General features: G+C 45.5%; 1 long non-coding RNA gene across 1 annotated transcript in view; it reads left to right on the top strand.

Annotated features, from left to right (window-relative positions):
- Nucleotides 1-26,628, top strand: part of LOC146188676 (uncharacterized) — a 73,968-nt gene that overhangs the window by 17,695 nt on the left and 29,645 nt on the right. Inside the window, exon 2 of the long non-coding RNA XR_014707252.1 lies at nt 23,691-23,754. This is a non-coding gene — a long non-coding RNA (uncharacterized LOC146188676). The remainder of the gene's footprint in view (nt 1-23,690; nt 23,755-26,628) is intronic.

Here is a 26,628-nt window from a genome sequence, read left to right on the forward strand (position 1 = left end):
GAGCCTCCTGCGAAAGCGCGCGCCCGCGCTCCCGAAGCTCGTGCTCATGCCTCCGAAGATTTCGATGCAGTCGACTTGATCACACCCAAGCGGAAAGGCAAACCAAAGGTTCCGGGGACGCTTTTCAAAACGTGAAAACCGTCGTAATCAGGACACCAAGTACGCTCAATATCACCGAGGTTAGACCGTACAAAATTCTTCAAGCTGTTGCCTCAGCAGCATACTTAGCACCACTTGAGTGACAAGCTCTGACCCTGAAAATCAAGTACCACAAGAATGTCATCCTTCTGAAGACCACCAGCGAATTCACTGCACAAAGGGTAGCAGCAGTTACCTCGTTATCATTTCAAGCCAAAACTCATAACATCCAATCTTACGTGACACCCCTTCGGCTTCGTGCTGGGGTGTAATTCATGGAAATTGGAAAGGTCTTTCATAAACCAAAATTTTAGACTGCCTTAAAGCGCGGTATGCGACGAACCAGTACGCTCGTATGATCGTACAGAACGAGCCAGTGCTAATAACGTTTGTAGGCACCAATATAATTGGACAAATTCTTTTCTTCCGCGTCTTGGGCGGATGCAAGGCTGAAAGACACAATGCCTTGAAGTGCAGCAGGTTCCGTGATTATGGACATTGGATGCTGAGCTGCCCTCGCCCTCCGACATATCAACGCTGCCCCACCCGTTCAGCCCAGTGAGACCAACAAGACGAACCATATAAATTCTCCGCCTATTGCTTCCACTGTGGTGAAACGCACCCTACGTTTGACCTCACCTGCCCTGTACAGAAAATCACATTAAGGTTGTGCTTCATACATGTACAAGGCTGCCCTTAATATCCCTGTACATAAGGCCACTGAACGCCTGTACTCTGCGGAACTGTTCTTGCCCCTTGGTACCTCATACTGCAACATCGAGACCGGCCAATTGCACGCCCTTCTAGCACCAAACAAGGACATTGGTAACATCGGCATGTTACAGTCAGCCCTATTGACCTCGCTATTATTATCCTGCCTTTCTTGCTCCCACATAGCTTCAGAGTAACCCCCCCCCCCCCAAAAAAAAAAACAATGTTGCACCCGACACTAACAAAGGCAGACATTTCGCTCACGCTTCCCATCTTTCATACTACTGATTCCACGGTCGTCTACACAGATACACCACGAACTAACATCGGAGTGGCGGCTTACCCAATTTAGAAATGCAGGGAGGCAGTCACGCATACCCTTGGTCCTTACATGCGTCATACTCCTACAGCGACTCTCGAGGCCTTGCTAATAATCAGCGGTATTCAAGACCTTACCCAAGCACCCCTTAAGCGTTCAGGAAATGCCGTATACACTGATTCATTACAGTCTATAGGCTTTCAAAGCACCGTCGAGCGTCGCTGCTGGTCCTGACAGGGAACGCCGTCCCCTGACAGAAAAATAGAAACTGGGGATACACGCGGCGGCACCACCTAGGCTCCCGTGCAAGTTTTCTCCTTTCGCTCTCTTGCTTCCGCGCACGTGCAGACGTCTCGCGCTGCATTGTCGCGCACCGCAATGATCCGGCTGCCATCTGTGACAGCGCCGACTCAGCTCGCTGTCTTTACGGCGTGCGCCGCGCGCTTTCTCTCGCACGAGCACGCACCCTGACGCACCCCCGCAGGCGCACCACAACATGCCACCTGCATTTCGTCTTTATTGGGCAACCTAAAGCATATTTTCATGAAGGTACTTATTTATAGGCGGGAAACCTTTTATGCACGTCTGCACTGTAGAAGCAGACGACAGGCGGCGATGAGTAAATGTTGATTGCGAATGCGTACCACGCTAGCGAAAGCGTAGGAAGTGCATCTCGAAGTCCGCTATGTAATTATCTTGTCGTATGTGATATTGTTACGTTCTCTGTGTGCGCACTACGTCCGCACACAGATTCATTAAACGTCATCTCACGACCATCGAGCATCTTCTCTCTGTCCTCTGTTCTCCTGTTGTCATCGCTTGCCGCCACATAACATTTGGTTGGAGGTGCGGCGTATGTGATCCCCATTCTCGCCTTGGAGCATCCACGCCATCTGTAAGCCGGGACTATCGACAGAGGGCCCAAGGACATCACCGAGCAGCTTCGCCCCAGTCCTTCAAACCCAGACCTGACCAACTACCGCCGCCCAGCCCCCAGCCGGGAGCTGAAGACAAGGAGAACAGACACACCAACCAGAACCGAGACGAAGAACCCGAAAGACTCGAATGATCCGAAGGACGCGAACGCGCAACCCCCGCCCAAGCCGCCCGACGTGACCTCGAGCCATCGGTACCATGGACTCTGGTGAAGGATAGTTGACAGCTCCAGGGTAGGCGGATCACCCACGCATCAGACATCGTGCCGGAAAGCCGTTCTATTCTTCCTTCTTCCCCTTCTTCAAGCGTCCAAACACGCCCATCATGATGCCATGGAATTGGAATCATCATCGGTAAGCTTCCTCGACTAAGATCGAAACCGTTGCTCGGTGGCCCCGGGTCATGTTACATATGAAGGAGGAAGAAGAGGGCAATGGCGTGGGCAGGAGCGCGCGCGCTAGGCCCGCTCAGAGATTCATTAAACGTCATCTCACGACTATCGAGCATCTTCTCTCTGTCCTCTGTTCTCCTGTTGTCATCGCTTGCCGCCACGTAACAATATATGTTTAAAGAATGCTAAAGTATTATCAGTACAGTGAAATTAAGTGTCCCGCTCGTCGACCATCGTTTTGGCTTGTAGCATACGAGCTATATACGTTTTTTTTATTATTGTGACGTTACCAAAGCAAATCTTGTAGTAGAAGAATAAGTATTGGCCTCGAGATCGAGCAGAGTCGCCACCTTGCGGCTCAGCGGCGAAACCTACTTAGTGTGGATGCGTTTTCGCGTCGCGTGCCAGCCCGCAGTGATTTACGCGCGCGCATGCGGCGTGTAGAGGAGTGTTTTTGTTTATTTCGCAGTTCCTGTGAGCTTTTGCTTACCTATATTCATCTTGCAAAATAAATATGAACAGTCTATAACCCCACGCTTCATTAAAAATCTATATACTTGTCCGTATCGAGCATGTAATGCTTGGATAAGGACATCATCCATCGCGGTCTTCGGCGCTTGAGATCCTTGGACATGCAGTGTCTCAAAAGAAGTGGTACTGTCGTTACCACCGTGTCAAAGCAAAACAGGTCGTTGCCGTCAATAAACATCCCATATTTCCGTTTCTGTTTGGAATACCGCAGCTACTAAAGCATATGCCACCGCAGACTGCCTCATATAGCAGAATGCAGTTTAAACAGACCACTGTAGGCCTGCTATGCCGTCTGTATGCACAATAGAGTTGTATGAGTACTTTTTATTTATTTTTTTGCTTTTAAACCTCTGTCGCGGTGTCTCCATGGTAAGCGCGCTCAACTGCTGATTTCGAGAACGGGGGATTCAATTACAACCGTTTCGAAAGGCGTTCCTCTGCTGTGGGATTTGACTGCACAATAAACAATCCCACGTGGAAAATGTGGTGTTATTAATGAAAAAAAAAAACGACACGAAAACCAGCCTCTGCAAGCATCCGTCATAGCCGATGCCACTTTCATGCGTTAAACCCGGGCCAATATGCATTTCTTTTCTTTTGTCGTTGAAGGCTTCTGTGCATCCGTAAGAGTTTTAGTGAGCACATTTTGCTTTAGAGAAATGCTCGAATGTTTGGGAAATATATTCCCTGCACCTAATTGTTACCCTAAATATTACATAATACACCTAGATCAATGTACTTCACTGGTAGCCTATTATAATCATTTTAATCCCTTCGTACAAGTGCTGTCTTCCGACAAGACTCGTCATTTCTGACGAAGGGAGTAAAACAGCTTCATGCGGGCTTAAATATCAGTGTTTAGTTCGGGAATAAATACATTTTTATAGTCGCATGATAAGATGACCTCCATTTCGTTCGGAACAGTTTTGTATCCGGCATCTGTTTTGGAAGCAACCCTAATATTTTACTTCGCATAAGATTTAGCCACTGCTAAATAATTAGTGATAAAGAAATTTTCAGCCTGTAAACTTGCTTCTCAGAACATGACAGTGCCCATGCGCAGTTTATAACGATGTCTTCGCAGCGAGTAATTGGCAGCTTGCCCTTTAACGTTACTGAAAATTAATCGCTGATTATTGTAAACTCTTTCAGGTGTGGAAAAGTTCTTTCACAGGGTGAAATTCGCATTGCAAAACAAAATAATTACGCTACTAATTTACCGTTATATATTAACATCACAAACGTCCGAAATCCCTTATACTTTCCTCGGTTTCAGGAAATCATTTACAGTTAGTGGCGCATGCATTAACACACTATCACATTCTTTGACAGTGGCCGCAAAAAGCATCTCGGCAAATTCAATCCACTCAGCGCTGTACATGTGAACAATCAGCTTTCCTGTGCGGCGAGGTTTTCTGTATAGTGTCGGCGTGATCTCATTTTTGGGAAATACTTGTGCGGGGTTGTCTGGGGGGGGGGGGGGGAGATTTGATGTGCACTCATTCTAAAGGAACTCGCCATGCAGTGCGCTGCCAATGCTAAATTTAACCTGCTTAATCCTCGAGTCAAGTACGATATAGTGAACCAGGCTGCCTCGATTCAATCTAAATTACTTCATGTCAGAGCACGAACCTTGTATCTGCGTGGGCTTGACACTAAATTCGCCGGTCTCACTCGCATGAGACACGTGCAAACTGTTTAAAAGTCGATAAGAAAAACAAAGCTGTCATTAGGCAGGCCCATGCATTAGGCGCGTGAGCGCGGTACAGCGCAAGAAACGTGCAAAGTAAATCTAGAAGACTGGCGGTTGCGTGCTTTGTTTTCCTAAATTCCGCTCTTCATCTGCTGTATTGGCGATATCCTTGGATTTTCTTCTGCAATATTGCAGAAATACTGCAGAAGACACGTTTTCATCGCCAACAAACCCGCCGTAAACTCGGAAGCAGACCTACGCAGCGTGCGTTTCTGCGAGCTCCGCCGGCTGCCAATCCACACTACCGGAGTGACGGTAGCGCCACCTCTAGGTCGATCTCGCGCCGAATATAGTCCGAAGGAGATGTTTCTTCAAAGGCAAGAAAGCTAACAATCTCCTATGCATATGCGTGCTCCGTGCGCTACACGCGACATAACCGGCTTGCTGGCTCGGAAGGTAGGTTAAATCCAAGCTTATACTACATTGTGTATTATTTCGGTTCTTAATAAATGATTGTGCTTCATTTATCATATTATTTAGTTTGCACTCACGAACTCTGTGACGCGAATGGGGTGCTCCGTACGAGTAGTGTCAGTCCAGCCATAGCTATCGGATCGTTTTTGTGCTGCACTTCTGACATATCTTAAATAATAAAAATAATAATACAAAATAAATTGATAATAATAATAATAACAATAATAATAATAAATGGTTCACTTATTGGCGATTTTGCGAAAATCTGTAAAAGCGTGTCAGCAAGGCAGGTTTTCCAACACCGCCCCCATCCGCGATAAGAAAGGTCTTGTTCCTAGGTATTTATTAGTCATTTTAAAACTGAAAAGCCAGCTGTGGACACTAAGGTCACATTCACACATAGGTGTCGATCGCGGACGTCGCATCTGTTGATTTGGTTCCTTTCACACCACTCGCAAAGCAGGGAGAGAGCGCAGAAAATCGGCAAAAAAGACACGCGGGGAGCGAAGGCAGGATAATCTTGCATCCTCTTCACTTTGTATGCATGGTGTTAAACCATTGTACTCTTTTGAAGCCTCCCCAAGCCGTTTTTGCTATCTGCAAACATTTCTGAGATTACGAAGAAAGGGGAACTTGGCTCTTTTTGTTTCCACAAAGAACGCGAGACTTCTCAGAACGCTGCCATGCGGTTAGAAAGCATGGCTTGCAGATAGGCTTCCAAAGGAATCTGCGAAGTTTCACACGTGAGCCTCGTCTTTCAGCGCTTCGCCTACTATTGTGGCTGCCCATGACACAATGCTACTTAGTACTTCCGTTTCGCATAAGCGGAAGCGTTTTTGTATCATCAAATAACCGCCAGCCTCAACTCGATCACCGCACGTGCACAGATATCTAGCGGAGCGTCTGCTCCGGTGACGCCCCATCGTTTCACATTTCGCCACCACGCCAGGAATGCGGCGCTGCCGTCGTGCGGCGACACTTGAGCTTGGGTTCCCTATAGGCTCCTACACTGCATTATTCTTGCTCGCTTCCGAGCACGTGCAGAGCGTTCGCGCTGCATTTGCAGCTCGTCGCAGTGTACCGTCAGCGGAGCGGCTTGAGAAAAATTGACTTTTATTTTCCGTAAACGAACTTTTTTGGTGCAATAGAGTTGAAGCAAAAGCTTTTCTTACTCTCGGCGTACATAAACAGCAAATAAGCACATTCTGTAATTCTTAATTATCAGGGGCCAATGACTGACAAAATTATTTATTCCAAGTTAATACGGCGCACTGTATAAAAATGGATATCTTACGAGTCGTCCAGTACAGCCTTGCATGCAGCGTCAGCCGAAGCAGCCCAAGGGGAAATTGGCACGCAAAGGTCCGTCCTAGTGATCCCGCGTCTTTACTCCCGCAGGGAAGTGTAGCAGCATGGGAGGCAAATAAAGCAACAAATGCTCCCGAAAACCTACTCCGTTACGAACATATATCTTAAAATAAAGGGTCAGTAGTACTCACACTGAGCTGCAGACTGTTCCGCGAGACAGGACGAGGCATGTCATGGTTCTAATGTTTATTGTGGGGTTTCTGTTTCAAGTTTTTTCAATATTTTCTCTTTTAAGTCTTTACCAGGAAATGTTAAGTGCGAACTAGTTAATAGTTGCCACAGCAATTACACTTGTAGGAAAAAGTTGGCATTGTGCAAAGCTCTTGAATTTAAATACACTTCATTTCAGAACATCTGATAAAGGTAGATTTTTTCCCTGCCAGGCGAAGGTAGAGAACGTATAGAAAATAATGCTTTTATGTTGTTTTTTATTTGGGGGGATCTACCTTTTGACTATGAGCTATGCGGCATCAACAGCCTAAAGGGCGTCTCTTGCTGAAAAACTCACAGCTGAGCACGCCGGCGTATAGGAATCAAGTGCAAGTTTATGGCTGATGTATGTCACAACACAAAATATGTTGCAGCTAGCCCGTCTTCTGGGCATACAAGACCATCTATGGCGGAATACAGTCGGTGCTGGCGCCTCGTTGAGGAGTCAGCTAGTGTGCATGACGAAATGGTGCAGCATTTGCCTTCACTCGACCTCTGTTTTTCAGAATTTCATCTTTTCTTTCACCACGCAAATGAAATAACGCGTAAATAAACAATTTATGTGTCTGTTTCCAGTTATAGACAAAATTTTTCAGGATGCGGATGTAAAACCTCATCGCAACTAATTACGCCTGGCTGACATCCTACAGTATACATGGTTTCGAAGGTGCTACGTCTTGCTGGCCTACTGCTGATTGCAGAAGTGTACATGCTTGTATACTGCACCGTATTGTGTTTGTATACATAAAAAGCGACCGCTGTCAGCTTAAAAAAATGATGCGTCTGTTTTGTAGCGATTTTATCGAGGAGGGTGACGAAGTATTTTTAAAATTTTGACGTAAGAGTGGCCTCACGCATCACGCTGAATACGTATAGAAGGAATGATAGGGCCTGTAACTGCTGCGCACTCCCCCTCTGTACTAAACATCTTCGCAGTTGAGAACAGCGCAACAGTCGGCATTTCTAAGCGCTTCGTAGATGGCATAAGCCACGCGCCCGACTCAACGGCAACATTGCACGAAGAATGCCTTGCTTGCATGCGTATAGTGCCACCCAATCATTCATTTCGGAGATTTCTAAATGTTCTGGCTAAAGAATCTCTGCCTTTATCTCATGGCATAGGTTTGTCAAAAACATGAAGCCTTACGCTGGCAGGGGCTACGCCACCGGAGTGATGGGGGAGAACCCTATACCAACCGTGACCTACCGCCTAAGTCATTTTTCTTGAAGAAATGTTCTCTGCTACGGTTGCTATATCGTTGATGATGTATAAAACATACTTGAAAATCATCGCGAAGGACACGACAGTATTGTCCGGGACATCAAAAATATATCCGGATATACAGGTTGCAAACTGATCATTAATATCTGCAAGCCTATTCGGGCAACACATGTCATGTTATGTACAATGTTTTTCCAGTCTTTAAAACTCAGCGGACAATATCGACCACTATAACCCAGTCATATTCATTGTTGTAAGGTACCCAATACTGGCGGGGCCACATCGACCACTGTATGCGAAAATGTATTCAATGTAGACAGGCCAGCTATACTAACAGAATCATGTCAATCAATGCATACAATGCTGCGTGCAATGTCTGGCGAGCCATCGCAGCTGCCCATAAAATATCGACCACTATAACCCATGACGGATACAATATTGGGAAACCATCTGAACTAGTAATAAAATATTGACCATCGTATGGTAGTAAATATTTCTAGCAATGATGGCAAGATTATACTGATTAACTTATGTAAAATGTATGGTATCCTGGCAAGCCATTATACTTCTTCAGGCAACATCGACCACTGTAATTGCAGATATAAAATGCTGGGAAGCCAAGATGACTGGCGGGAGGATATTGACCAATGTATGCTAAGATACATTCGATGCTGACAAGCAATCAATACTGGCACTGCAATATTCACCAATGTATGCCATTATAGCTGCAATGCTGGCCAGTCGCCACAGCTCATTGGGCATATTGCCCACTAGAACCAACAAGTATACATTTTAGGAAGCCACTACGACTGGTGGGATAACATTAACCAATATATGCCAAGATATATAAATGTCGACAAGCCAGCTATACTGACAAGACAATATTAGTAAGTATTAAAACCAGCGGTAAGACGCAGACAAAGAGAAACACTCAACACAACGCTGGACATATTTACCAATGTATGCCATTGTCGAATATTTTATCTGCAGATATAAACAATGTTGGGACGCCATCACGATTGGCAGGGGGATATTGACCAATGCATGCCAAGATATATTCTATGTTAACAAACCGCCAAACTGGCTGGATATTATTTACCAATGCATGCCATGATGCATTCAATGTAGGCAAGTGGTCACCAGTCGTTGGGAAATATCGGCCACAGGAACTGAAGATGCGTACAAAGTTGGCAAGCCACTAAGACTGGCGGGATGATATTGACCAACGAATGCCAAGCTATATTTAATGCCGACAAGCCATATATACTCGCAGGAAATTATTTACCAATGCATGCCATGATTACCGAATTATGGGCAAGACAATTCCGATGGCAGGGTAATATTGGCAATCATACATCATCGTGTATAAAATGTTGGCAAGCAGTTCTATACGCAAGGTCATTATTGCCCGTTGATAGTCCATGAATGCCAATCATGGGGGAACATGTAAATCACTGGTACAAGAGTGGTCAATGTTATCGCATGGCTGTACCATTATTGGTAGAGCATTGGCAACGCCGGACCACTGACGGACCAGACGTCGCCAATCGATTTCTAATATCGGGCCGGTCGCATGTGCTACCTGGGCTATGACATCCCATTTCAAACCCTCTAGTTCCTGTAAAAGCACTGCTAAGCTAGCTTCAGTAGCTAGTTTTCTAGCATTAAACGTTGAAAGGGTCAGTTTCCAATGGCGGCCTGTCCAGCGGAGCCACAGATTTTTAGCACCCCCCACTGCTTCACAGGTCTGACCGCCGCCGGGGTCAGTTGCTCCGCCGCCGCTGGTGCCTGGGGGCGGGGTTATGTAGGACTAATCATGGGAGGTTGTGGTGGTAAGAGTGATATGTTTATAAACCTTTGTCAAACGTTTAGAGCTTAGGGGGTCTGCCTCTAAGCCGTGTAGCAGCGTCGTTTTAGCACACATAGAAGTTCATCCTGTTAGGAAGGATAGGAATAAGTCGCCTTGCCGTCAGGAAACACGGAACGCAGGGAACGAACCACAAGTCGTAAAGTACAGCTCAAAAGTAAACACATTGGGCTCTAAGCTTTTGGCAAAGAATGTATACTTATCGAGAGTGTGCAAGAAAGCTAATTAAAAGAATGTCTTATATAAGTGCCTTTGGTTGACTTCTTTTAACTTTCAGATTCGCATTTTAAGACCTATCAGAGATACATGTGTGTGTTCTGTGCGTGTGGGTTTCATGGCAAGGTGACCATAATGTACTTAATGGAACTCAATGCTTATATGGTTGGTTACCTGAAAATTATCATAAAAGTTTATTTTTATTTTAATGGAAAATATTATGTACACAAATTCAAGGCCATCAACATTAAAGGCGAGCACATCTGAAAATTCTATTAATTAGTACTGACGTTCGAAATACGGCATGAAAAAAGCATGCATTTGAAAGTTCACCTAGTTTGGTTTTATACACTCATAAACGAAAATTGGGACCGCTAGTACTTTTATGCTCCAAATACGGATGCCACGTTTGCTGTTTTTGTGATGTAGAAGGAGATGGCGTTGGCAATAATATGAAATGCATTAGCTATATTTTATATATTCGTCCAATGTGGGAAAGCCCCTCAACAAACTCTCTAATCCACTTTGAGGAGGAGGAGGAGGAAGAACATTTATTTCCGCCGAATATGGTGCAGCAGCCACCTACGAGTCCGCACACAGGCGTCCGGGGAGGCAGTCTGTCACACCGCGGCCAGAGGACACCCGGCCTCGTCTAGGAGAAGAGGTCTTCAGCCTCGGCCGCCAGGCGGACGGCGAATCGCTGTGTTTTTTCGTCGGAGCTTCTTAGCGTGGTCTCCCATTCATCGCTAGTTTTAATCGCGTTGCGCCCTGGGGCACGAACGCATCTCCATATTATATGATCTAATGTTGCCACGTGGCCGCAAAATTTACAAATTTCGGTTTCTGCACCGTCCCTCTTCCGCCCTCTGGCACCCGTCCAACTCCTCCACAGGGGCGAAAAGAAATTTCGAGCTTGGAGTCTTCTCCAGTCGTACGATTCCTTTTTACTCAGGGATCTAACCGGTGGCGGATATATCCTCCGGTCTTTCTTCAAGTTGTCGGTTACATCCCTAAAGGTACCTATACATTCCTTGGTTTTAGATGTTGTGGAGGCGTCCGCAGCACCCCGAGGTAGCGAGGAGCGGGCGAGCATGTGGGCAGCCTCGTTGCCGGCGAGACCGGCGTGTGCTGGGGTCCAGATTATGGTCACGCTTTCGGCGAGAGACGACTTGTTCAGAAGTTTTGCAGCACGATTGCTGACTCTACCCTTGCTAAAATTTCTAACCGCCGCTTTGCTATCACTGATGACGTGTTTCACGCCTGGTCGTGCAATGGCAATGGCTATTGCAATCTCCTCCGCCTCTACCGGTGATAGATCTCGATTTCTTTCTATTCCTATGGCGATCCCAGTGTCCAATAGGGCGACCGAGGTTACGTCGCCTTCTTTCCCGATCGCTGCATCGGTGTAGGCGACCGATCCCGGCGGGAGTTTGTCCAATTTGTTAGCGAGGTGCTTAGCTCTGCTTTTTCTCCTCCCCTCGTCGTGTACGGGGTGCATGTTCTTCGGTATGGGCGAGACGTATAGATGCTTTCTGATTTCTCGATCTATGCTTTCTCTGACACTTTCGCCTTCCCCGGGCGCTAGTAGGTTTACCCAATCGAGGATTTGCCTACCCGCCGCCGTTCCTGCGAGTCGCTCTCTCTGGGACAGCCTGACCGCCGCAGCCAGCTCTTTCCACTCATTATGCAACCCCATTTTCTCTAGAATGTCGTTAGAAGTAGTTATGGGGAGTCCTAGAGCGCACTTCGTGCATCTCCTAATTATGGTGTTTAATTTGTGTTCTTCGCTCTTGTTGATATTTAGGAATGGAGTCGCGTAGCACATTCTGCTCGTGACAAAAGCTTGTACGAGTCTGAGTCTACTAGCCTCCGTGAGACCACTCCTTCTGTTGGACGTCTTCTTAAATACTCTGACTACGAGCTCCGCCTGATCTTTTAATTTCTTAATCAGGCTTTTGTTACTACCCCTGCGGTTGATAATCATACCTAATATTCTAATTTCATCTACTTTCCGGACTTCGTTTCCGTTGACTTTAATTTTGATATCTGGAGTTATCTTCCCACTACTGCTGGTCATTACCAGGAGCTCCGATTTTTCTGGCGAACAGCATAGACCTACGTCCTCTGCGTGATAGCTGATTATATTTGCTGCCTCTTGGAGCCTGGATGTGATGTACGAGTCGTGCCCTTCGCACATCCAGACGGTCACATCGTCCGCGTAGATGCTTAGTTTTAAGTCATCGAGATGGCCAAGCTTACTGGGGAGCTTCCTCATTACGATGTTAAAAAGGAAAGGTGAGAGCACAGCCCCCTGCGGAGTGCCTCTGTTACCCAGCGGGAACTCCTCCGAACATAAGCCCTGAAAGCTGATGATCGCCGTCCTGTCTCGCAGGAATGATCTAATATAGTTGTAGGTTCTTTCGCCTACTCTAAGCTCAGCGAGCCCGTCGAGAATGGCGTCGTGACTGACGTTGTCAAAAGCTTTCTTAAGGTCTAAGCCTAACATAGCTTTCGTATTTTTTTTCCTGAAGTCTCTGACAACATCGTTATGTAGTCTGAGCATGGTATCTTGCGTACAAAGGCCGGGCCTGAATCTGACCAATTCAGCCGGCCACGCATCATTCTCTTCGGTGTATTTGGTTAGCCTCCTCTGAATAACTTTCTCAAGTAGTTTGCCTACGCAGGATGTTAGTGATATTGGGCGGAGATTCTCCAAGCCCGGTGGTTTTCCCTGCTTGTGGATTAGGGTGATCTTAGCCCTCTTCCACTCTTGGGGTACTTGACCACTCTCCCACACCTGATTTAAATATTTGGTTAGGGCATTGATCGATTCGTCGTCCAGATTTGCGAGCATCTTGTTATTAACGAGGTCCGGCCCGGGGGCCGAGCGTCTTTTTAGGCCGTGCAGCTCCGCTCTGACTTCTGCCACTGTTATGGACGCGTCAAGCTCGCTGTTCGCCGGTCCGTTGTAATCTCTGTAATGCGCTGTGGCGGGGGGAGCTACGTACATGGACTTGAGCATGTCAATGAGCTGTTTGTCCGTACCCTTAAAGTTATACCTCGCCTTGACCTGTTCTATATTGGCGACCGTTTTGGACTTAGTCGGGTCTATCAGGAACCTGAGCAGTTGCCACGTCTTGGCCCCATTCATGGTGCCCTCCATCTCGTCGCATTTGTTATCCAAACGTTGCGACTCGAGTTTCCGGGCGTATTTTTCTATTTCGACGTTGTGTCTGGCTATCTCTCTCCTGAGATTGCGGTTCCACTTTTGCTTTTTGAGCTTCTTCGTTAGCTCTTCTTTCTTTTTGAACATGCCGAATAGCCTGCTATCCATCGCCTCAGGCAGAGCTTCGCCTTTAATTTCTTCGGTGGCCTCGTTGACATGGGTAATTAATTGGGCGGCCCAATTTTGAATGCACTCTATATCTCCAATTTCTTCCCGTTCTCTGATCTGTCTGAATTTATCCCAATCCACTTGGGTTTCCGTCCGACACACAGCGCGCTTAACGCTCACTTTCCTACTTAGTTCTACCTCTAGCACGTAGTGGTCGCTACCTAGATCCTGATGCTTGTTCGTCCACTTGACTATGCCAGTTCTATGGAAGAGAGTCAAGTCCGGGTTTGTGTCCGCTGACACACTGTTGCCCACCCTCGTCGGGCATCTAATGTCGTTAGCGATGTAGAGGTTTGACTCAGTGATATCTTCCAACAGCGTTTGACCCTTCGGGCTGCTGGTCGTGTAACCCCATTCTCGATGTCTGGCATTAAAATCGCCGGCTATTATTAGTGGGTTCTTACCTGCCAGGCTAATCGCTCTCTTAAATATCGGGCCAAACCTCGCCTTCGTGCACTTCGGGGAGCTGTACACATTGAGTAGAAATATGCTGCCTCTGTTCTTTTTACCGGCCAGGATTTCCACAAAGACCGTTTCAGTCTCCCTGTTACCTACTTCGTGCTGGATGACGGCGACGTTGTTTTTGACGTACGTCACGACCTGTGTTTTACTTCCCTTCCCGCTATCGTAGCTTTTGTACCCCGAAAGCTTCCATACACCTCGCGTTTCCTGCAGAGCCATCGCCAAAGGCTGTGTGTTCTGGCTAGCTACGTACTGTTGCAAGAGCCATCGCTTCATTGACAACGACCGGCAATTCTATTGCCAAATTTTAGACGTTTTGGGATCCATTATGATTTTGATATTGTATACCCGATGCGTTGCAAAGGGCTTGAAGCATCTTTTCTAGCACTCCAAATCTCGCCTCAAGTTTCTTATTCAGGTTCAATTCGAAGTCTATGATTTCATCCTTGACTAATTTTCTAAAAGCCACGTGCTTTCTGACTTGTCCAATTACATTAGTGTCGTCTGATTTACGTTTCGCAGGTCTAGCCTGATCGATATTCATTTCATCTGAGTCGTCACTGTCCCTGCCACAATTGCTCTCGCTTGCCCCACCGGGGCCCCGTATGACAGGCGGCCTGAGCATCGGAGGTGCCGGTGCAGGTGTAGCTTTTGCCTCTTTTAACTCTTTAATTACCTCGACTAGGGATTTGAGGGTTTCTTTAACCTCTTTGATGTCTTCTTTAATGATTCTGATTTCTTTGCTATGCTCGGCTTGAGTCTGTTGTAATTCCGAAAGTTCCAAGTTTTTTTCTTTGGAGACCCCGCTAGCGAAGCTGACCGACTTACCGCCTGCGTTAACTTCTTCATTCGTCTTTGCTTGTCCGGCCGGCGTCTCCCCGGGCTTCGGCCAATGGTTCTTGTCGTCCTTGGGTGGCGGTGGTTGTGGCGGCCCCCTGTTCTTGCTCTTGGATCTGGGCTCATCTCTGGTGACGGATGCGCTGGAGTCTCTCGCACGGCCCGTTGTGCCCGCGGCGTCGCCTCTTCCTCTCGATCTGCCCCGGGTTTTCGTTGGCTCTTGCTGCTTGTTTTGAGCCTGGGTGGCTTCTTTCTCTGCTTGTCGAACTTTGAGAATGTGCGGGGTCCGGTACATGCTTCTGCAGCGGTTGTGCCCCAGGGGGTGGCAGCCGCCGCACAGTAGGCATTGCGGCTCGCAATTTTGTTCGTGCCCCTCCGGTGGATTAAGCATTCTGCACCCTCGGCATCGAGGGCTGGTGGGGTCCGGGCAGACGTCCGACCGATGTCCTAGGTTGCCGCATGCGTAGCACACATCGAATTTCTTTTTGTAGAGGTTGCACCGGTACAGCAATCCGTTGAACCACACCTCTCGCGGGACTTCTTGGTCTTCGAAAATGATGAGCACAGTTTTAGACTTTTTCCCGAGCCTCCTCGCTCCAATGTAGCCAGGGTTATCTCTGAGTCCCTGCCGAATTTCCTCCTCCGTGACGTCCAGCGGAACGTCGTATATGACGCCCTTGCCGCCCTCCGGCATGGCCGCGTGAGCAGTTGCGTCTATCTCAACTGGCCCGATTTTTATGGTCGTAATTTGCTCGTACCGCTTTGCCCTGCCGAGCTCCGGGGTCATAATTAGTAGGGACTGATTCTTCGGGTTGGCGATGAATCTGTCTTCCCCGTTCAGGTCCTGCAGCCGTAACCAGGACCTGGCGCAGCTTCGGTCCCGCTTTCCTTGTCAGCTGATCGGCGCCGCCGTGCGGTCGCAGCACTACGCGGAACATCTCCTTCGGTATTTTCGATCTGACCGTGCCTACGGATCTCTCGGCGGGTGACCTTCCTATCGCTTTTTGCCGCGATTTGGCGGCCTCGGTCCCTTCGCTCCCCTTCACGGGTGCCTCCTTCTTCGCTTGGGACGCTGCGTCGCATTCCTTCACATATCTGCCTCCTTGTCGGCGGAACCATGAATTTTCATCTAAGGCCTCAACCGCCTCCATATTTCCGTCCTTACTAGTGTCAGAGTTCGGCTGGTAGCTCTGATTTTCCTCGCCCTGCCAGTGCATGCCGTCCACGCTCCGAGGGTCTTCCCTCGAGGGCTGCTAGGCCGGACGCTAGGCTCGGACGCTAGGCTTAACTTGGCGGCGTTGTTGCTCCGAACTTCAAAGTATCGTAAAGACCAAATTGTGGTCCCACCTTTTAGATGGTTCCACTTGATCCTCGGGACTTCCGAAAATCGGTCCGAAGTGAGATGTTGCTGGGTGCACCCAAAAGCCGCCGAAAAAGGCCATTAACAGCAGAGCTCGACGTGGCAGCGTCTTCACTCCTCGGCGCCCCCTGGCGGAACTAATCCACTTTGATGTTCAATTTTCTTATCTACACCCCAGTTAAAACATCTGCCATATTAGTAGCCTTTCTAATTACCAAAACAGTGCCTGAATAGATGCCTAAACAACTAATATATTTTGACGAAAAGTTACTTTATATAAACTGGACAACTAAATTCCAGATTCATTAGTAAGAATGCTTGCTCCCACTTTTTAACTACGATGGCTACTACAATCAACTAGATTTATTACAGACCACTGCTGGCATAAAAACTGTAGCAGATCAATTTGTAACAAGGCTTTCCACCGTTACCTAATTGAAATAATTAACGTAGTCAACTAGACGTTTGCTAGACTACTTCTGGCATTCAGAATGTTGACAGTACGTTCAATAGATTAATGACTACTTAAAAAAGTCTAAGTAAGTAACATACTGTCTAAAAGCAGAAACTGTTGAATGGGGAACTATGTGATTATTGGTAATGAGGTTCATCCAAATTTTAGAAAGAGCTTTATAAAAGCAAGCATTATTAAATTAAATCTCTGCTACCAACGTCAAATTTACCCTTGACTGTGTAAAAATTTATTCATGATATTAAAGAACGAAAGAAAGAAAGAGGCAACACAGAGTAAGCTTTGGTACTAGGGGTATGTCATCAACTAACCCACGTTTTTTCGCCAATTCAGTGATTTGAATAGGACCACTCTTTGGAAATATTTCTTAATACAATACCGAGCACATTAGCAAAAACACCATTTTATCTGCATTGGTTCAGATACACGGAAACTCAGGGGAAATGTCACTGTCTGCGAAAAAAAATGATATTGGAGGGCACTAGCAAAACCGACTGCACTCCCGGAAGCACACAAGGCACATGAGTTGCTCAATACCTGCCAGTATTTCATAATTACTATTTATCCTTTGAAAAATATAATTGCTAAATATAAATGCGATTATTTAGTAGAGGAAATATTGTGAGAGCATCATATCGTGTCGACCAAGGCTGACTGAAGAAAATGTCCGCATTGCGCATTACGTGTCACAGAAGTACATATACCAATTGAATCGCACCTGTCTGAATGAAAACAATGATTTGGACTTACAAAACTAGATGGTCATGAGCAAAAGCAAACATCTTGCGTTGCGTTGAAAAGAAGTCAAGCAGCGTTCTTTTACGAAGGAAACGAAGACCTTCAGCCTCCAGCGAAAGAAAGCATGACAACGTTGTTTGGGGTTGCGTATTCTGTCGCTGAGTTCATACTTCATGCAGGGAATAGGCTCGACCCAAACGATGGTCTCGACGCGACCAGAACAGTAAGCCGTAGAGTACGTCAAGCCATCTTATGTCTCTTCGCTCGCCACCTGTAACCGCTAACTGCGGGGAGGTCTTCTCTCGAAATCGTGAAAGCCAGGCTTTACGAAATCAGCTCCGCTAGTAAGCTTCGGCGGCAAGTTAACAATTTCCGTGGTATCGCACCATTTCCTTTCTTACACATAGCTGAGCATGGTAGTAGTGACTCGAGTCAACTAAGGAAAGCGGAATATGGGTACACTATAGCCACTGTAAACAGTAAAATGTCGGGAGGGGCTTGATTGTTAGAAGCCTTGAATTATAAGTAATCTCAATACTGTAAGACAGCCCTCTAAGAAATGTCTATTCTCGCAGGATGACCAGGCACACAGCGTGAGATTATCTGCGCAGCGGTTAGCGACGATGACGATGAGTCTATACAGATGAAAGAAAGGAAATTTCGCGCGCTGCGCTCACAATTAATCGATCGCGACTCGCGATGAAGGCGGGAACAGGCTTCCCTGCGCAATGTCCGTAGGCGACCGTATTGTTCTATATGCCGCTGCTGCTCAATTAGGCGTTGCAGGTTGTAAGCACACTTGCGTCATGGCAACGCTATTTGTCCCGTGTTAAGCCCCTTTATGGGGGTACCTCATATTTACAGATGTAACTTGGTTCTGGAGACGTGATAATGGCCGTTCGAAAGTATCTGGGTTCTTAGTAACCAAACAGGTACACACAGGCACGACTTCGTGCGCGTGCCATTTCGCACCAAATGCGTCCATAGTTATACGATTTACAAAACAGCAATAACGTGAACGAATTCCATATCAATCGCGGGTGGCGAGCAATGTAACAAGTCAGCACTTGACGCCGTGCCCCGGAATAAGTTTACGGGTGTTGCTTGCTGCTGAGGACAGATAACACCACAATATGCGGTCAAATATATGTAGGCACTTTATGTTTTAAGCAATGCACATGCTTCTGTCTGCAATCGCTCCGATATTATAGGGAACGCTTTATCGGCATTCAACAAGTTCACAAGTATCAGTGAAACGCTTTCCATTTATAACAGCTATATTCCCTTCGGGACATGATTAATAAGCATGCCCGAGTTGCAGCTACATTTCAGAAACTCCAAATCGTTTCGAACTGCCCGAACAATGCAAAACATACAGGTTGCAGGAACGTAGCTATGAGTAGTGGGAGGCAAAGCTGGCTAACACATAGCTCACTCCTCAGCACCAACTGATCGGTCGGGCCTGCCTGGAGGGCCGTATTCGATAATGGCTTCCCGGAATTGGGTGAACCACCACCGTAATCACATTACATAAATTTTATTCTCCCTCTCCGTTCAATGTCAAGAAATGTTCAGTTGCAGTGCTGAAGTTGTAGGCAAAAAGACTTAAATTTCATATTCGCGTTTGATGTGCGTCTGCTATATGTTCGTACAAAACAAGCCAACAAAGCGCAATTATGCGGACTAGCAAGGCAAACAAGGGCACTGCACAGAGTTCGCCGAACAGATACCACGGCGCCTATTGCCCCCAGCACAAACATATCTTAAAGATAAGTACTTTACTGTCTGACATCGTCGGGCGCCGCCAGCGTCCGAATATGAAGCAAACACAGCTATTCAAAATGCCCTACTCCTCTGATGGGTTTGAGATTCGTCGCTCTTGCCGCATACCTTACTCCGGTTGTGTACCACGAAGTGTGGAAAAGAGATCGACTCAAACGACAATGACCAGTAGCGGCATCCGTGCATAAGCCACGATAAAACATTACTGAGTGCACCAGACCAGTTACATGTATGGGTGAAACTTGGCGCCTAATATCCGTCTGAAGATTCCGCAAAAACCGATCATGCGCTGTTTGTTCCAGACGCTCGTCTGTGCCGAAGTCCTCGAACCGCAGATTCGCACATCCTTGAAACGTGCACAATGAAAAAGAAAAAAAAAAACATTTGAGATCACTCAGACACCCGCATTGGGGGAATTCGTAAGCATTCTTTTTGGAAGAAAGAAAGGAGACGGAAGAAGCATCCGATTTGGGACGTCAGACTATGACGTAACACCTTATTGAAGCTGGGTACCATGTGACTCCCCTTTCATGTCGACATTACCCTCTTTGGCTATTTCGACGTCTGATTTCATAAATTTGCTCTAATTAGCTAATTATGCTCTATCCCTTATTTTATTTTACCTTGTGATATGTTTTCATCCGTTGTCTAATGCAACCATTCGTTTTCTCATAAATCGTTTCCTTCGAACATTCTCCTGCCGAGAAACTTCTGGTGACACGACCTGCAAAACATGCCCGACGTCTGATTAACTTAAGTGGCTATAAATATTTGATAATTATTCTCCACTCACAAAATTATTCCACACCAAGATTGTTTCATTCTCTATCCAATTCAATCATTGCTTTTCTTATCACTCATTTCGCTCAAAATGAGACATGAGAAATGTCTCATTTCGGAGACACGAGTTCCCAACTTCTGATTGAATGCATTGGCTCTAATTAACCAATTGCTCTACATGCAAGAAAATATTTCTTCGACAAGATGCTTTCATTCTCTGTGGAGGGGAGTCATTCGTTTTCATAATCCCTGTCGACGGAACGACGGGATAAAGTGGAGGCGATGACGCCGAGTCGCAAACGCTGCACATGGTGTCCAGCAGAGCGGGCAAGATCGCTCTTTTTAGCAAGTGCTCGTTAATTAGCAAATGTGTTTTACTTTATAATGATATGTCTAGACAATTGCATTTTGCGAAAAAAGAAAAGTGTAAAACATATTAGTTCTTCTGAACGTTATTTTATTACGTGTTTGTACAAAATATAAATGGTCTCCTGCCGGCTTATCTGAGAAGCTCGTTGTAGGCCGTGTGACACGGCGACAACTCGTTTGTAGCGAAACTCCCCCTGACACACTTGCGTTCCTTCGGGGCAAGGAATTTGAAGATAGTTTGGACACGGCCGTATGAGAGGAAGTCAGATGGAAATTCTAGCGGAAGTGAGCCAATCGACGCAATAAATTATGCAAGCTTTGTTCATTCTCAATAAACCAATTCATAAAGTTCATCGTTGTATTTTGCTAAACGAGTATCTCCCTTGAAAAATGAGTACCTTTGGGTGCGATAACAGCCTCATATTGGTAACGAAATATGCAGATAAGAATAGAGGCGGTGAGATCACTGGCTTTAAGATCAGTAAGAGGTGGACTTGTGGTTGATGCTAAAGGAACAGCCTTAACACTGACACATTACACTATGCACCCTAGAAATATTATACTCTACCCCAGGAATAGTTGTATTGAGCAGTTTTTTCAGAGGCTCAGGAATTCATTTTAGTTATTATTGTTAGTAATGTAGTACGTTTCGATTGTGTCAAAAGCTGCATTTGTGATTTCTGAATTACCCTCCAATAGCAAACCTCCCTACCTTCAGCCGCTTTAGAAATATATTAGGCATTCTGAAGAAAGCTACTGGTACCTAGATGTATATTGATGAATTGCAATAGGCGCTTTTTTAATATATGAGAGAGACCGCACTACTAACTGTGGTCAGCTATTTCCTTCTTTAGTCTGTGCAGCCCCCTATGAGCAGGATGTTTACCATAACCCTATTCAGTTTGTTGCAATGCTGTACACCGATCAGCAATGACAACAACATAGACTTAAATCAACCAAAATGAAAGCGTAACTCGTCAACAAAAATGCTGTCAACGTCATGCGGTTTTGCTAAATTTGAAATGAACGATGGTTCACTCTAGATCATGCCGTGAAAGAAAAACGAAGTATCAGCTTTCACCTTTTCCTAGAACCAAGAAGTCTGGGTGCGTTTTCACAGTAACAAACACGCCTGCAAATATCCGATAACTTTTCAAAGAGCTCCTCTATTGAAGCAATAAAGAGAACAAATGATAACTGGGTTCTGCGTGTCTGCCTGTACGCTTCATTTAGTTTAAGAGGGACAATTGATAATGTTTTCATTTTGAGCAGCTAGTTAATAATTTACTATATAATGACATAATCACGAAAAGAAGCAGCACAAACATCCACACGTTGAGGAGTTAGCGGTGCACAACGGTTAGCAAAACCTAAAAGCCCATAAGCCTCAGTCTAGTTTTGCTGAGCAATCCTTTAGTAACATGCAACCTTGTTTATATTTGCTTGGCACATCTTGCTTTTATATGTAAATATTTCACCTATTTCTTTCTGTTTTAGAACTACAGAGAATTAAGGCTTTTGATGCAACTTTGTGGCACAAGGCATAACACGAAGCGGCGCTTGAAAGGCTGGTAACTTAGCATGTGAAAAAAGCTGCCAGCGCACGGTAATTGTATGTTATTACTGTGATAATGGTGCGGTATTTATTTTCGAGACGCTGGATTGGTTGGTCGTGAGGTTAACTTCGGCCGCACAATCTCCCGAGGTGCTCTCAAGAGCAGAACAGCTGGCGGAGCTGCTGCAAGTTTAGTGAGACGAAGCCAGTGTTTAATCGGCTGATTCCGACTCTGCAATATATACAAAGTGTGTTCATTGCATCTCGTTTGCTCGACTTTATTCTGATTGTTGTGTGGATCTAATCTGTGCCATAGCCCAGAATAAATTAATAAAAGCGAGATGGCAAACACGCCTGCCGCAGTTGTTAGCGAAGCTGATCATTTCACCTCGGCGTTGATTCGAAACCAGCTAGCGGCGAATGTTTTTGCTCACGCGGTTTCTCGAAGGTGGCTCTTGAGACACCTCTGCAACATTTAAAGATAGTGAGCTGTACGTTCCTTCAATTATTAGGTGAAGCTGGTGTATACAAAAACAAACTTCCGTCCCACCAGCAGCTCAGAAAATGTGATTTATTGGTCGTGTTTTTCGACTAACAACTGAACATACACTGGGTGAGTAAATTCATTTAGCAGTAGCCAGAAATGTTTAGAGGACGACAAACTACGCATAACTGCATAGCGCAAAGTTACTCTCTGCTTGTCATAACCAGCTCATGCTTCGTTCTCATGGAGCCTAATGAGGCGAGGAGTCCTGCTGGTACCCATAATTTCCCAATAGTCAGCAGTCATTAGCAGGTAATGGACATGCAAAAATTATTTTGAGTCAAGAAAATATTGTCAGTCAACAATCAAGCACTATAAGCTAATATTTTCTATTCCATAAACTATATAATTGTAAGCCAAATAATATACTCATTTCTAAATTATGTCACTGTGCAGACCAACCTCTCTGCAGCTAATAGCTTTGACATACCGCATCTTTTCATTTGTTTTCATTCTTTTTCTGCAATGCAAATTTTTGTGTTTTTTTTTGAGTCGTTTATTTTACATATTGGGTTCAGCCCGTTGTTGTTTAGGCGGTGCGGGCTGGGCAACATTATCTTTATTATATTTTATTTGCCTTGACTAACTTCAGTCGTGTCTGCTGGACTTATTCTTCTGTTGTACATGGATAGCCCTGCTTCTCATGCCAGCGCCTAGACAATATCTCACATGCTTAGCTGCCACTTATAGTCTACAGAGAGGCTACTGGCTAAGAAACAGGCGTGAAACAATAAATTAATTCGCTATGTGTCATTCCAAATACTAGGCCATATACCTTACTCATCTCTAAACTATGACAGAGGGTACACTATTCACAAATTATTTGTGTCGCCTATTGCGTGGGCGCGTGCAGATTCCCCCTGTCTCTAAGGTGGGACGGCTGAGGTTTTCTGCGTAACCTACTACAGCGGGTAATTGCATGTCTGTGTTGCACCCAAGTGTGCCGATTGTCGTTTAGAATAGCTATTTCACATACTTTCTGCTATTGAACCTTTCCATTTTGCACCACTGTAATTGATCTCATTGATACGACTGCTTGGGCCTCCACACCAATGTAGATCGAAGTCGGATCGAAGTCGGCCCTGACGAAGTGGCAGATTTCAGTTCGAGTCGCATTGCTAATTTGTTCTTCCTACATCTTATTAACATATATAGCAATCTGATTGCAATATCTTACGTTTCCATTCTCTTCCTTGCCACAAATGCACCATTATTTTTGCCGTATTAGGCAGAGAAAACCACTTTTTTGTTATTTACACGCTTCACCTAAATTGACATTTACACGCTTCACCTCAACTGTCAATTTTTTCTTCTGTTTCAGAGCAATTCCGCCATATGAGATGCTTTTGAAACTTCGAGAGGCTCATCATCGTTGTCTGCGACCGGTATGATGGTTTAACTAAATTTTAACAGCAAAATAGTTTCGATTTAGTATATTTAGTACATTAGTTTACTAGAGCAGTGAAAATTACACCAGAAAATATATTCGAGAAATAGCCTTGCGGCAGTTATTATCCTAACACCGATTTTAGTCAAGTACTAGGCAAAACAATAGAAAAGGAGTTTCTCCCATTTCCTTTTAGCGCTCTACTCCCCTCGACAGTAGCTAAGAAGATTTCATCCACTGGAGTTCATTGCTGTATATACGAAGAAAAATAATGGGAATGCTTAAACTCCACCTTAAGAGTAAACGCGAAGCGCCTTTTCCTTGGGCAAATTGTTAACATTTTATGTTTGAATGATTTTAATTTTAAAATGATTATTATTGCAACATTCGTACACATTCAAAATAGATGATAGTAAGTCACACGCACAACGCATTCACTAAGTGCCCTTCTAACACGTTTTGTGCAAAAGACGCCTCATTGCCTATAGGTTGCGTACGCGCCACCAATCATGCAAGGAACCTGTCCTTTAACCCGAATGCCGAGAAATTTATTTCATTAAATTACTATTAACTTGTGAAACACCTAAATGATAGTAAACTCATCGCCTATTGTGGCTTCATTTGGGACCTTTAAGATTCGTTGTATAGCTTTTTTTAACGTGGATGTTGAAATCAACTTGAAAGTGTAACCTGAGAATTAGAGAAATAGGTATTGTCAACCATTATTTATAATTTAGCCCTATACTTCGAGACCAGCTTGAATACGTCTTAGCGACTATTGAGGAATGTGCGTGCATCAGCAGGGACGAACAACCACCTTACCTTTGTTGCCACACTCACTTCTTAGAAGGCACTATGTGCTCGGCGTGCTGGCAGATCTCGTGGAGGGGGCTTTGTTTCCTGTTCATTCTGTCAAAATTCTCTTTTAAATGCAAAGCTACAAACAAGCCAACGACACTGCTATGGTCAGTGTAATATCGGTGGTTTCTAAAAACAGGGACGGAACCTTTTATATAAAAAGAAACAGAATTTGGCTGGCGATTAGAACACATTGGCGTGTTATCCTACATTATAAAGGGAATAACGCGAGGATGGTGGATGCACAGAAGTGTGAAAATTAAGAGCAATAAGCAGGGTGAAGGTCAATTTTGGTCTTTATATTCGCACTTTGTCCATGGCGAGCATTGTTTTAACAAGAAATGAAAAAAATCATACTCCCGTGGGCTGACAATGCACATCAAACGTACCTCAAAGAAAGATGCAAAGTAACATTACAGCTTGTCGAGATGTCCAATTTCTTTTAAATACGCAAGCAGGAATTTCACTACATGTTTCTATGCTTAGGGCAGCCTAAAGTAGCTAACCATCTGTTCATTGTTAAGAGGCACTAGAGAAAGTTTCTCCATGGACTGTTCAAAGTATGCCCGCTCCTGAGCTTACGTATACCACTCAAGTAGCATATAATCAACAGTTTTTACGGATCCACAGTTGTAGCAATGCCGACTATTCATAGGGATAAGCGTCATCACATACTCTTTGTCAATGAAGCCTTGAGGCGAAGACGCTGATAATGTTTTCTGATGCGGATGAATCCTCAGAGGGAGTCTCCCCCTCAGATGTGGATCGACTAAGTGAAGAAATTGGTAGTAATGTGTTTGCAAGCTCCAAGGCCCAGATGTTTCTTTCGAAACACATCGTAGCCATTTGGAGCGCATCAGAGAAGAGCCCAGATGGTTACGAAGTACATAGAAATCAATAGGCATGTGTTGTCGTGTTCGGTGCTTGCGCTTGGCTGCTTTGAGCTGATCGGCATTTCACGTTTTAGCGCCTTAGGCTGAGAGTGAGGTAGGGTATTTTCTGGTCTTGTGGGAAGTGTTGCGGCAGCTATGATGGAGAAGAACGAGCAGACTTCGCATGCTTGTTTTTGACCTCAACCGCTTAGTCGACTGTTTTTCTAGTTACGCAAAGTGGTTTGGGAGGCATTGGCGCTTTCATGTAAACATGCTGAGGTGAAGAGGTGGACATGGCGCTTCGATGTTTTCCTTTTTGTGTGTCCACCATGCGTGTGTTGCAGCTTCCAACACGCAAAGTAGGGTGCGAAAGTGGATCTGGTGCAACGCAGTTTGCGCATTTAGGTTGCGCTCTCGAGGAGAATTTCTTGAATGAATGGGGACCAGTACCGACTTTGCAGCACAGGGTAAAATGCCCCGATATGTGCCCACGCCTCTGATATTTGTAAAGTTGCGTAGCTACTCCGAAGCATTTAGGTTCAGTAACGACAGAATCCAGGCGCAACGTTTGAGCATTGACACATTTTAGCGAATTCCTAAATATCGAACGCCGACGTAACTTTTCACCTTGCCACCATTCTCAAGAGTGTAAGCAATGACCTTGCGGAGGGACGCTTTAGTCCCTTAGGTATCTTTGCAGATTTTGATTTCTGTAGGTTACGGGTACATCTTGAATTTTGTCATGGCTGACGGTGTAATAGTATAGGACAGGCCCACTATAGCCCTTCCAGCCAGTTGAGTTGCTCTGAGAAAATGGTTGGTTTAAGGCAGATTCTACAAAGCAACCGCCAAGCTGCTTCCTTTTTTAAAGACGTTATCTAAGCCCGTTTACTCGGTCAGACGCTACAACACTCAAAGCGACGACGTTAGGGTTCGCTTTCTAGGACTTCCTCCAACCTCGATGGGCCAGCGTACTAGAGAACACCAGCACCATGCAGAGACACGGCAGTGAAGATGACCTGTGCATGTCTTCTTCATAGCGGGTAAAAGCAGTGTCGGTGACTTCATAATAAAGTATTTTCTTGTTGACATGGCATCGGTACGTATTATTGACTACAGGGGATTCTGCACCCTGCTTCACC

This window comes from Amblyomma maculatum, chromosome 5 (assembly GCF_055883805.1).
Source record: "Amblyomma maculatum isolate TAMU_Amacu chromosome 5, ASM5588380v1, whole genome shotgun sequence".
Lineage (NCBI taxonomy): Eukaryota > Metazoa > Arthropoda > Arachnida > Ixodida > Ixodidae > Amblyomma > Amblyomma maculatum.